We start from the raw sequence: 12,450 nt of genomic DNA, 5'->3' as shown, positions 1-12,450 counted from the left end.
AAATATTCCCTTAGCAGCTCGTCTGCTCTGCCACAAGAGAATTTCTCTTTTGGTATTGCAGATGAGACTGGAATCTGTAACAAAGAGCCAACTCTGTAATATAATTTTATTTATTTATTTGTATTACAGTCATACCCAGCGCCCTTAGTCAGGATTGGGGCCCCATTGTTTTAGACCCTGTACAAACACACACACACACGTGTGTGTGTGTATTACAATTGAACCACAATAAATTCTGTTCCAACAATATGAATCTCTGCATTTTCAAAGAGCTACATGGGGTTTAACCAGTCAATTTCCAGTCAAGTCAATGAGAGTTGACTCCAATTACTGGGAGTCTAGAATTAACCCATGCATGCATATTAACGGAACTGGGTCAGTGTGCTGGCTCACCATACAGTCATCCCCACAACACAAAATGTGGTTCTGGTTCCCCAGCATACGTAAATGCTAAGATATATCCAGGGCTTTTGCCCAATTCATTCACATGGTTAAAACCTGGTTAGGTCTGCACTGGAATATCAAACCACGTTTTAACCATCTTGGAGGCCACCACTATACTATTATGGTAGATGAGGAAGTTCTGTGAACCTGTCCTTGCTAGTAGGACTTCTACCCAATGCTGACTGCCTAAGTCCTGTCCCAACATATGTTGGGTTTCATAAAGCCTGAGATCGATTCTTCAGTAGCTGGCGTACTTTGGCCCTAGCTAGGAACACAAGGGAAGGCATCATCTCAGACCATTACGAGCCAAATTTTCGAAGACTTGTTCACACGCACTAAGCTTTGAAAATCTAGAGGTTTTGCTAAACGTCTGTGGGTATGTCTACACTGCAGCTGGGAGCATGCTTCCCTACTTCGGTAGGCTAGGCAGATACTCTAGCTCTTCTCAAGCTAACATGCAAAAAATACCCTTGTAGCCATGGGTAGCACAGGGGGAGACTTGGGCTAGCCAGCTGAGGACAAATCCACCCAGAATCCTGGCTATGCGCTCAGACAGTTAGCCTGAACCACTGCCTGTGGTACCCCCAACTACACTTATGCTTAGTATGCAAGCTTGAGCAAATCGCGCGCGTGTGTGTGTGTCCATGTCCGTATCTGAGCAGGGAAGCCTGCTCCCAGCTGCAGTATCGATGTACCCAGTGCAACTCTTTGAAAATGCAGGGGTATAACTTCGAGTTAGCAAAGAATGGGACAGTTAAAACTGGAACTGTACTTTAAATTCCACCCCAATATGCCTCGGTGTTTCAGCACATCTGGAACACGATGGGGCACAACTCTGCCCAGCTGGTCTGGCCCTTCTGCTGCTAACTCTTCTCTCTTTGTTCATGGCTAGAAGGGAGGGGAGTGAGAGACACACAGCCCAGGCTGTGAATATCATTGGGTTGCAATCCTGCAAAGGCAGACTGCAGGGAGAGAGGGTGGCATTTCTGTACGTGGCTCCATCAACTCAGCCCTCTGCATTCCCTGAAGGAGGGAAATTCTTGAGGGAAATTTCCCCTTAGTGTGGGAGGTGGCCCTGGAAATGTGAAGAGCCTTAGACAGCAGCTCTCGGCACAGCAACCTCGAAGGCAGTGGTGCCTGAATTTTTCCTGTCACACCCTCCCTCCTCCCCTTACCAGTCATGGAATCTGTCCACACACACACACACACTACTGCACAGTTGGCTTAGCAGAGGAGCTTGGATGGAGCTGGGGGCAGAACTGGGGATGTGGGGAGAGCTGGGGCTAGAGGTGGAGCTGGCCTAGGGGGGCAGAGGGAATGAGGACAGAACTGCAGACAGGGACAGGGCAGCGGGGCGCTCCCTCCCCACCCCCCATGGGGGCTTGTCCTTCTGAACATTCCTCTGTGTCTTCCTTGGGGGGAGGGCAAGTATGTCCCACAGTTTGGGGACCACTGCTCTAAACAGAATCCACCTCTGGCCAGGCCCTAAGGCCAGGCCCGGCCCTTTATTCTCCAATATCCACAGACACTCTTCCCCACTCCATTTAGTGTTTTGTCCTGGCAGGTTAAGACTCCCTCTGCCCAAGTTGGGATTTACACTTACCCTTGCTCAGGCAGCCCTGTCTGAAGGAGATAGGGGGCCTTGCTAAGTGTGCTGAGCTTGAAAGCCATGCTGCACAGACAGGCGGTTCTTGTACTCCAGCCCCAGCCTGTGTGTGACACTAATGCTCAGTTGGCAGGATGCTGCCTGGGCTCTTTACTTACTAAAGGAAGATGGGTTTCTCCGCTTCTCAACAGGCTCTAGGAGCAGAACAGAGGAGTATCCCATAGGAAGAGTTTCATTGAAGAAATGCTTAGATATTGATTGTTGCATCAATTATTAAATGGATTCTTAGTGCTGTGTGTGCGTAGAGTCATCTCTGGAAATGCAGATGGCTCATTTCATGTCAGAATACTGGGATCAGAGAGATCAGCTTATCTCCCGGCCAATGCAGGATTGGTCCCTACAGGACATTTCCAGTGCTAGACCCGCAACCTAGCAATGAGGCTTTCAGTACTTCTCCAAGGAGACAAGACCATCGCCTAATGCAGCTCACTGCCAGGAAGGTTTTTCCGATATGCAGCCTAGATATTCTCTTTCTTAATTTCATCTCAGTACTTCGTGTTCCTGCCTAAGTAATTTCTCTCCCTACTTGGTACTGTGTTTAAACCCTTGATCAGCTCTGAAGTCCCACTGTTTGATAACATCCCTTCCATTTAAATTAATCCAAGCCTTTTTCAATGTGTGGTTTATAGATTCTTACATGATAGAAACTGTGTGAGAACCAGATATAGCGTAACTCTATTTCTAGTGAAACAAAATGGTTGCAGTACAAACTAATCCACTGTGGTCCTGATGCAGAGGTCCTTGCTGTTAATGGCAAGACTCCTATTTGACAAGACTGTCCTGACTCGTCACCATTATTCCTCATCCTGTCCCCCCCCCCCCCACACACACACACACACCTTCTAACCCAGGATTGCTTAGCTGACAAATGAGGATTCCTCGGTTCAGGCACAGCAGCTGAATTGCAGGCCCCCAGGTCACACGAGGGTGAAAGTGTCATGAGGCTGATATATGCTGTCTCCTAGGAGCATATCACTGCTAGCCTGCCTGGAAGAGAGCTCTCCCCGTCCACACTCCTGGTTTCCTAAGTAATGTTGTATCCAGTGGGTACAACAAATAGCAGAAACTGGGAACATGCCATGCAGCTGGGTGGAATGGGGACACTAAACCACACAAATAAGAGAATCCTAGGCACTGCTATCCCAGACCAGATCAGTGATCCATCCAGGCAGGCATCCTGTTGCTGACAGTGGCCAGTGATGGATGCATGCTTTGGAGGAAAGCAGGGGAAACCCAGAATGCTCTGGCCACCTGTACAATAATCGAGCTTGGAGGAAGCATGTTCTTTCTAAGCCCGGATGATGAGTCTGTTCCAAGCAATGTGAGGGATAATCACCACCTTTGTAGTTTTATCCATGAGTGTAGCAATGGAGGCTATTCTGGACAGCATAGGCCTGACCCAGAGCACCCTTTGACCCTAACTGGAGTTAGGGGCTCAGCACCACTGAAGATCAGATGCTAAGGCCTTGTCTTCATTCAGAAACAAGATGTGTTCTTAACTCAAGTTAACTAACACATGGTAACTAACATGAGGTGAAATCCTAGTACTAGATCTAGGATTTTCCATAGTCTTTAACTCAACCCACTGATATGTGAAAAACTACCAACTGCCTGGTCTTCACAAGGATTTTAACTGCTGTTAGCCTACTCAAGTTGGGACCACACCTCTTCAGCTAGAAAAGACACATTCCTATAGGTTTGATCCACTGATGTCAGTGGGATTGGATCAGGCCCAAAAGGCCAAATTTTCAAATAAGCTCAGGTTCCATTTAGGCACCAGAATAAGTGCACATTGGGTGCTGAGTTCTTTAGATCTATCATATGTAGATCACAGTGGTGCCTGAAACATGCACATATCCTAGTCACTGAAAGAAGCCTGAGCCCAGCCCAGTCCAGATCTTCAAAGCCCTTGGAGCAGTTCCTAGACAGAGCAATTCCACTGTGGTGTGTTCCACTGTTATTGGCATCGAGTGGTCAGTCTTCATTGCTAATTGAGGGGATGTCACCATTCTCCTCAGCCAAAGGAATGTTCAGTAGAAAACTGCACTGAGCGTGTCATCTGAGTGACCCTGTGCTAGGCAGACAGAACAAGTACCTTCTCATTGATGATGGTGATGGGCTTGTGACGAGAGATTTGGAGTCTTGACTTGTTTTTCATAATGGCTCAGTTCTACAAGTCAAATGCATGTTTTACCAGGTGCTAAGAGACACGAGCAAGACAACAAAGCTCCAGCCCACCTTTCATACCCATACATGGGGCTGCTCTTCAGGGCAGGGAGTTTCTGACTGGGCACGTGCACGGCCCAGACACTGCGGTACCACGTTGCCATTCTTCAGCATCTTTCATCAAAGGATCTCAAAGCACTTTACAAAGGTGAGCTAATTAGGCTTTGCAATGTCCCTGTGAGGCAGGTAAGAGATCACTTCACCTACCACTGCAATACAGCCACCTCTGGAATTGAAGGCAGCAACAATACACAGCATTTTAGGGCAGAAAGTGAAGAACAAGATATATTCACAGCCACGTTGAACTATCTATATTCACATAGCTGTATCTGACTTATAAACATCCAAATACAGCCTTATTTTATTTGGTATGAGGGGATCTCAAAGCACCTTATGAACATTACTGAGCTTAGCCTCTATCCTGCCCCATGAGACAGGTACCGGTGTCAGTATCTCTGGTTTACAGCTGAAAGGCTGTTATCTGACAAGGTTACCCAGACAGTCAGTGGCTGCGCTGGGAACAGACCCCAGCTCCCCTTACTCCCTGCCCTGGGCTTGGGGAATTTAGCTAGAATGTCATTGCCGGAGTTGGAATTTGTCCCAGACGCTGTGGTTAACATCTCGGCTCCTACGGTAGCACTTTTCTAAGGGCTCCTTCGGGCTTTGTTTGTTTAACTAAGGGGAGTAGGCAGTCCTTTAATACACTGTGTGGCTGAGATGGGAGCTATCCAGTGTCAGACTATTAGCTGGCACCTCTAGCTATACTGTAAATCCTGGTACTGTCTTCCAACAGAAAATGCCTAAGCCCCAGTATTAGGCATTATACGTTTTACCTGAGCCCTCACCACCAGAAAACAGTGGCTGTGGCTGGACCTGAGAGTCAATGGCCAGCCACTGCTAGCAGCTGCCTTAAACAGGTAAGCTCCATGGGAGGGGAGTTAAAAACATCATCATCGATTCCTGCCGTGAGTAAAATGGATTTAATCCCAGGGCTAATGATGTTAGCAGAGGCCAGTTAGCAGAGGTAGGTGGGATGATAAAGAGAGTCAGCCTGCCTTTCCTTCAGGGGTGCACTCCAGTACTGAGCATGTGCCCCAGGAAAGGAGCACATGTGGATGTCTCTGTTAACCATGCTAGCAAAGGCACAGCTTCAAACCTCTGCAGTCAGAGCCAGCCTGACAGTGATGGGGCTGGTCAAAACCACTGGGCTTTCTCCCACTGACTGTGGGGGATGATCACCTGCTGGTGTTGCGGGGGCAAAGGCCGTGGGCCTGCAAAGGGCTAGGAGTTGTGGAGGTTGCACTGGGCAGCAGGGCCCCAGGCTTTGCTTTACTGTTTGTGCCCATGTCATAAACAAATAGTAGGAGTTAATAGAACAGAAGTACTTTATATCTCTTTTGACTGTAAAGGGTTAACCAGTTCAATGAGCCTGGCTGTCACCTGACCAGAGGACCAATCAGGGGACAGGATACTTTCAAATCTTGAGGGAGGGAAGTTTTTGTGTGTGCTGTTAGTTTTGTGGTGCGTTAGTTTTGTTGTCTCCTCTGGGTCTGAGATTGACCAGATGCAACCCAGGTTTCTCTCCATATCCTCCAATACAAGGCCCTTTCGTTCAGAACAGTGAGTGACTTAGGTAATAAGGCGTTGACGTATGTTTGTTTTCTTTATTTGCAAATGTCATTTGCTGGAAGGACTTAAGTTGTCTTGGGAAGGAGTTCACAATTTGTATTTTGCTGAAGATTTAATTTGTACTGTATACTCTAGGCTGGAGGGTATTCCAGTGTCCTATATAGCTGCAAGACCCTTACCCTAATCATCTTAAATACAAAGATATTTTTACTGTTTTTCCTCTTTCAATTAGCTTAAATTTTGTTAGAACCGATTGTTTTCTTTAATGTCTGGTGAACCCAGGGGAACTGGCTCTGGATCCCCAGGGAATGGTGGGGGAGAAAGGAGGGGAAAGGGGAGGAGGCTAATTGTCGTCCTGTGTTAGGAGTACTTTCTCTCTCAGGGAGAGTCTGGGAGTTGGGAAAGAGAAGGAGGGAGGAAGGTGATTTTTCCTTGTTTTTAGATACAGGGAGTTTTGATCACCAGTGATCTTCCAGGATAACCCAGGGAGGGGAAGCCTGGGAGAGGCAACGGTGGGGGAAAGAGTTTACTTTCCTTGTGTTAAGATCCAGAGGATCTGGGTCTTGGGATTCCCCAGGCAAGGTTTTGGGGGGACCAGAGTGTACCAGGTACTGGAATTCCTGGTTGGTGGCAGCGCTACAAGTACTAAGCTGGTAATTGGGCTTAGAGGAATTCATGCTGGTACCCTATCTTTTGGACGCTAAGGTTCAGAGTGGGGAATTATACCATGACAGCCCATTAAGAGGACCTAGGTATAGATGCTTTTAGCAGAAATACCAGCCTCTTTCGCTCCAGTTCTGAAACCTTCTGATGTCTGCTTGAGGGGGACGGTTACTGCTATGGGACACAGCAGAACCAGGGGGTCACTGGAGCCTTGCTCTTAAGTGGCTGTTATTGGGAGCATCTCTACAGCAATAACCATAGTACCTTAAATTCCTTAGTGAGTCGCTGGGCGGCTAGAAGGCCTCTCAAGCTGACGGAGGCTGGTTTAGAAGTTGTGGCTTCTGAAGCTCCTGTGGTTTCTATGCCCATCTGAAGCTTGGGAGGTGAGTAACCACCAGCAGTTGGAGCACCTGGGGACTTAAGGGGAATATAAGGACCAAGAAGTGAGTGCATGCAGATGTCTGAGTGAAGAGACATGCCAGTGTCATGACACCAGCTGCAGGAGCATCTGGTCCATGGTGTCCATCTTGGATACTTCCCCAAATGGAATTTTGTGACACATTCACTGAGCTGCTAGCCACTCATCCTGCCCCAGCAGCTCAAACCCTTCGCCTGCCCCCAAGACAACAAAAATACTAATTGGACCCTTTAACCAAACAGGTAAACCCCACTCAACCCCACCCATCCCATGGCACATCCCAGCCACCCACAGTGAGTGTGAATGGGGGCAGTGAATGTCCTGCATCTCTGGGCATTGATACATCATCTGGCTAGCGAATCTAATTCTTACATGGGGCCCTGCACCATAGTAGCTGAATGCCTTTTCCTCCCTAATATTAAATAGAACACATCCACCCACACATTGAGTGCTTGTATTTGAAGAGGGAAGTTTGTATTCATGTGTATACTATACTGTATTTGATTTGCTGCTGTTGCATAGCACTTCAGTTGGGGTGGGGGTCAAGGGAGGAAGTATGTTTATTGTTATTATCACCCATAAAATAAATCCAGGCACTTAATGACCTTGGCAGAGAGCATTTCCTGGGGATTAATGACAGATTGGTGTTCATGTCCCTCAGGCTGTCAGCTCCTCCCAGCTGGACATTAATCCACTAGAAATGTCTTGGGTATCGATCCCTATTGCTTAATTAATAAATAAATGCAACATGTCTTACTGGCTTAGATTTAGAGACGGCCCTTTCTTCTCTTCCTGCTGCATTGAAAGTGACTTTTTTAGCACCTGTCGCTCTTTCTTTTGAGACCTTTGGGTCTTTTGGTTTCCTGGCATTCATCAGAGTGTTGTTTTGTTGCTGCAGCAGAGAATTTCACCCTTAGAAGGGGGGAGACAGATGACACACTTGCTGTCTTCTGCGATTCCCTGGCTAATGTGGCACGGCACGAGAAGCATATCTTTCAAAGCAACACAAAGTCTTGATTATCCTCAGCTGATTACATCCGCTTTACAAGAGTCTGCACAAAAAGGAGCATGAGCTGTCAAGCAAGAACATTGTAATTCACCGAGGTCTTAACGTTTTTCTGTAATAATCAATTTCTTGCCTATGAGTCACCATTCATCTTCAGTACTTTCTTTAGTGGATGGATTTGCTATCTTTAGTTCTAGGCTACCAACTGTCTTTGAGACACAGCCACACTAATTAGCAACATTACCAGTCTATCAAGTTTTAAAAGTCAGGTGCACTGTCCCCATCTGACTTGAAGCCCTGTTTTCAAAAGTGGCTAGTGGTTTTGGGTGCCCAGCCTGAGTTGCCAGAAGGAGCCTGATTTTCAGAAGATGCTGAACACCCTCCTCTATAAATGAAGTCCCTTAAGGTGTCTCAAGTTGAGAACCCAAAAAACAGAGTCATCCAAAATCACTAATCCCTGGTTTTGGAAATCTTGGATCCAAGATCATGTACTTTTTAAAGACTAGGACTGCGCTGTCTCACCCAATCAGATATCAAAACAGAGTTCATCTGAGTGGCATAGACTAAATGACTTCCTCCTTCCTTATATTACAGGGCAGACACATAAACACTACTGTTTTCAGGTTTGCCTCTGGTAAACGATGTGCTTGCTATATTGCCTGGAACATTTCTAAATGGCATTACTCTTTCACTGCCTGTCTTAGAGCTGCTCACATGTATTTTCTCATGTTGAGAATGCCAATAGTGTTGGCCAGGAGAGTCAGGACCCAGTTCTGGGCTTGCTTTCAGGATGTAAATACAGAGGAACTCTCATCAGCTCGACCGAGTTACACAGGTGTAAATCTGGGAGAGCAGAGTTGGGCCCTCAGTGTACCAAAAAGATTTTCCCTTTGCAAATCTTGAATTCATTTTGTATTAAGAAAGGTAAATGTGTAAAAATGTGTAGTCAGAAGGTAACGGCCCTAATGTCTACACAGCAGGGCTATACTACAGCCATCACCCAGTGCATCACACAGGCTCCAGGGATGGTGACTAGAGTGACCGGACAGCAAATGTGAAAAATCGGGACGGGGGTGGAGGGTAATAGGTGCCTATATAAGAAAAAGTCCCAAATATCAGGACTGTCCCTATAAAATCGGGACATCTGGTCACCCTAGCGGTGACACTCCACTCACTGAGAGATAGGAAGAATTGTTTTTGTCCTACCTGCAGATGGCCTTGGTGTAGCTTCCATTCAAGGTGCTTTGCTGTCCTTGTGACAGCTACATTGAACACTGACCAGATTAAGTTAAAATAAAATGAAGCCTCTTCTACTTAACATGACGCCTGTTCTCCAGTGTGTACAAAATGGATGACTAACACTCCTCCAGCTACTTATTCTGGCTGCTGTGTTGATTCTTTCCAGGCCTCCACCCTCCATTAACACTAAGGCAAACAAGATTTGCATTTCTTTCTCTGGAGAGATAGCAGGAGCAAGAGGCATTATTTACATAGCATTTGCTTTGTTCTCCCTCAGTCAGCTGGTGAGATGTTACTCTATTAACCATTAGAAAGCTGGCTCTATATTGACAAACTGGTGGTCCTTTGGCATGGCTCTCCCTTTGTAAGCATAAACTCTTCATGGCTTCAGAGCATGTGGCTGGTGAAACTAACATCCATAGCAATCTGAGAGGCCATATTAAGTAAAGCAGTTCAGGGATGCTGCCTACATTGAGGTCATAACATTATAACATATGGCAATGTCCTAGGACTAAATTGTTTCCTATAGGGGTCATTTCCATGGGAAATAGCGTGGTCATGAGGATAAGGAATGAGAGGAGGCAGGTGATGTGGTTTCTATTCCCAGCTTTGCCACTGACCTCCTGTGCAACTTTGGGCAAGTCTCTTTACCCTTCTGTGCCTCAGTTTCCCATGCAACTCTGTGCCTTCTCTAGTGTAAGCTCTTTGGGGCAGGGGCAGTTTCTTGCTATGTGTACAGTGCCTAGCACAATGGGGCCCAGATATTTGCTGGAGCCTTTGGGAGCTTCTGTAATACAATACAATAATAATAGGAGACAGCAAATTCAGGGTATGTCTACACTGTAATAAAAGAGCACAGCTGGCCCAGGTCAGCTAACTCAGGCTTGCAGGACTTGGGTTGTGGGGCTATAAAATTGCAGCATAGATGTTCGGGCTTGGGATAGAGCCTGGGATCTGAGACCCTTGTGGGGTCTCAGAGTGTGGGCTGTAGCCCAAGCCTAAACATTTACACAGCTACTTTCAAGCACCGCAAGCCCAGGGCAGTTGACTCTGAGATTCGGTACCAGAGGTTTTTTTATCGCAGTGTTAACGTATCCTCAGTATCTTTGGACAAATGTTGGTTTGGACCAATTCTTCTTTGGAAGCAGCAGGTTGCCCCATCCGCCAGTCCACCAGGAAAGGGGTTCAACCCTAAAATGCACAGCTGTCCTGAGATTTATTGGAAGCCATCTTTGTGGTGTCCCTGTGCTTCCACGGTGCCTCCTGACCGATGGTTCCATAGTGTCTCGGGACATACCCAGGGCACTGGGGACGGTAATCCTACTACAGGAGGGAAATCAGTGTACATATGCCAGCAGCGTCCATTGCTAATTTACTCTGGAGATTCCCACTGATGTTGAGGATGGCGGTGACTGAACCAGCAGAGGCCCAGACAAGTTCTGTTCATGTCTGTGAACCTATGAATGGGAGGTTTTTGGTGCTAGCTGGCCGTCCATGAGCACACTTGGCGACTGCACTTGGCCAGTGCATTTAGACTGTGCCTGTCAGGGGGCACATCACTCACCACGGGTCCGGCACTGCCTCGTGGGGATTAGCTCGATGCCTATGCCTATGCCCTCCCATCTGTGGTTTGCACACTGTTGCTCTGTCCCTGTTGTCTCTCTGCAGCCCTTCCCATGACCCCAGGAACTGCAGTGTCCTCTTTGTGGCTCAACCCTCTGGCCGTGTCGCCATCCGTGTTTCCCCCTTCTGGCAGTTAGTATTGCAGTCCAAATCCTGACACTTCTCTGTGGTGAGTGGGAGGGACCTGGACCCACCTACTACTCCGGGTCCCAGCCCAGGGACCCTGTGTATCGCAGCCTCCTGCTGCTCCTCTAGCTCCTCTCACCGCTGCTATGGGTCCCTAGACACTTCCCCGTGGCCCCAGTTCCTCCTTACCTCAGGGCCTTCAGCTGCTCAGTCCCTGAGCCAGCCAGGAGTTCTCCTTTGTTCCCCCGGTCCCTGCCAGCAACTGACCTGTCCATGCTGCTAGCTTTCTTTCAGCCTGCTAGGGACACAGTTCTCACCTCTTGTGCTCCCAGCAACAACCAACCTCTGCTCTGCCTGGAGCTCCATTTCTGTGAGACTCCTGGGCCCTGATAGACTGCTCCTCGCAGCCTCTCTCCTATTGGCTGCTTCCCACCCAGCCTCCCTAGGGCTTTGGTAACCTCTTGTACGCCAGTGTGGGGTAAAGCCCCCCTCATGGTGCCCAGTTGCTCTCTCCCACCGTTGAACCTGGAAAGGCCAAATGGTATTCTCCAGCAGGGCCACTAGTCCCACTTCTAGTTCCAGTCCCCCTATGAGCTCACATCTAGCACTGATGCTTTATAAGTAGATTCAGTGAGGAAGAATGAACACAAAGGCATTGATCTGGACCCTTGCCTGTGCGCCCCCACCAAGATTTTAAAACTTCAGGGCCTGTGCGCCCATGTGACCTGGATCTGGCATAAAACATCTGTGAACCTCTTTGGACTTAACATTGTAAGGCTTTGCATCAATGTCTAATGAGAGGTGGGAGATCTAATATTTTGCCCATCTACTCTGATTGGTAACCATTGAATACCTCCAGCATAGTCATCATTCCTGGTAGAATGATCAACCCAAAATATGTTATTTACAGGAATAATCATCTCAATACATAACATTGTTGAGGGAATGAGCATGAAGATTCATTGTCTTAAAAATCGTGAGATAAAAATTATTGTTGGTTTCTTCTTTTTGAGTTTCTGTTGTCTGAACCTTTACTTTACACTCAGGTCACATTTTTTAAGCTTTTCTCTGCAGCCATAAAGGCTAGAAATGTACTCGGTTTTTTTTAATGAAAAGCTGAAGTTTGCATGTAAGCATTTGACTCCAGGAGCTGAGGATTTCAGAAGAGTACCAGGTATCATGAGACTAGCAATAAAATTAAATTAACAAAGAACATGGCTGGGCTATTGTCTGTATAAATGCTTGGGATGCAAGTTGATGATGGAATACAGAGCCTTTAAGATCTTGAACTAAATTCTATCCCAGATTGGCATGATCTAACAACTGTTGGAATTCCTGTGTGAAATGACTTGGTGGGGCCCAGTTCTGTTCTTAGGGGCTCAGTGACCACATCAGAAAAACCATCATCGT

At 47.2% G+C, this 12,450-nt stretch overlaps 1 long non-coding RNA gene across 1 annotated transcript; it reads right to left on the bottom strand.

Moving 5' to 3' along the window:
* Positions 1–147: 147 nt before the first annotated feature.
* LOC116817126 (uncharacterized) lies at positions 148–9,375 on the bottom strand. The gene is made up of 6 exons (XR_004371856.2): positions 9,259–9,375; positions 7,804–8,098; positions 6,893–7,045; positions 4,206–4,280; positions 2,209–2,244; positions 148–1,332 (listed from the first exon to the last, which is right to left on the bottom strand). It is a non-coding gene; the product is annotated as an uncharacterized LOC116817126 (long non-coding RNA).
* Positions 9,376–12,450: the final 3,075 nt, after the last annotated feature.

The sequence above is a fragment of the Chelonoidis abingdonii genome, chromosome 7, assembly GCF_003597395.2.
Source record: "Chelonoidis abingdonii isolate Lonesome George chromosome 7, CheloAbing_2.0, whole genome shotgun sequence".
Lineage (NCBI taxonomy): Eukaryota > Metazoa > Chordata > Testudines > Testudinidae > Chelonoidis > Chelonoidis abingdonii.
The sequence above is the reverse complement of the archived record's forward strand: the minus strand, read 5'-3'. Positions and strand labels throughout refer to the sequence as shown.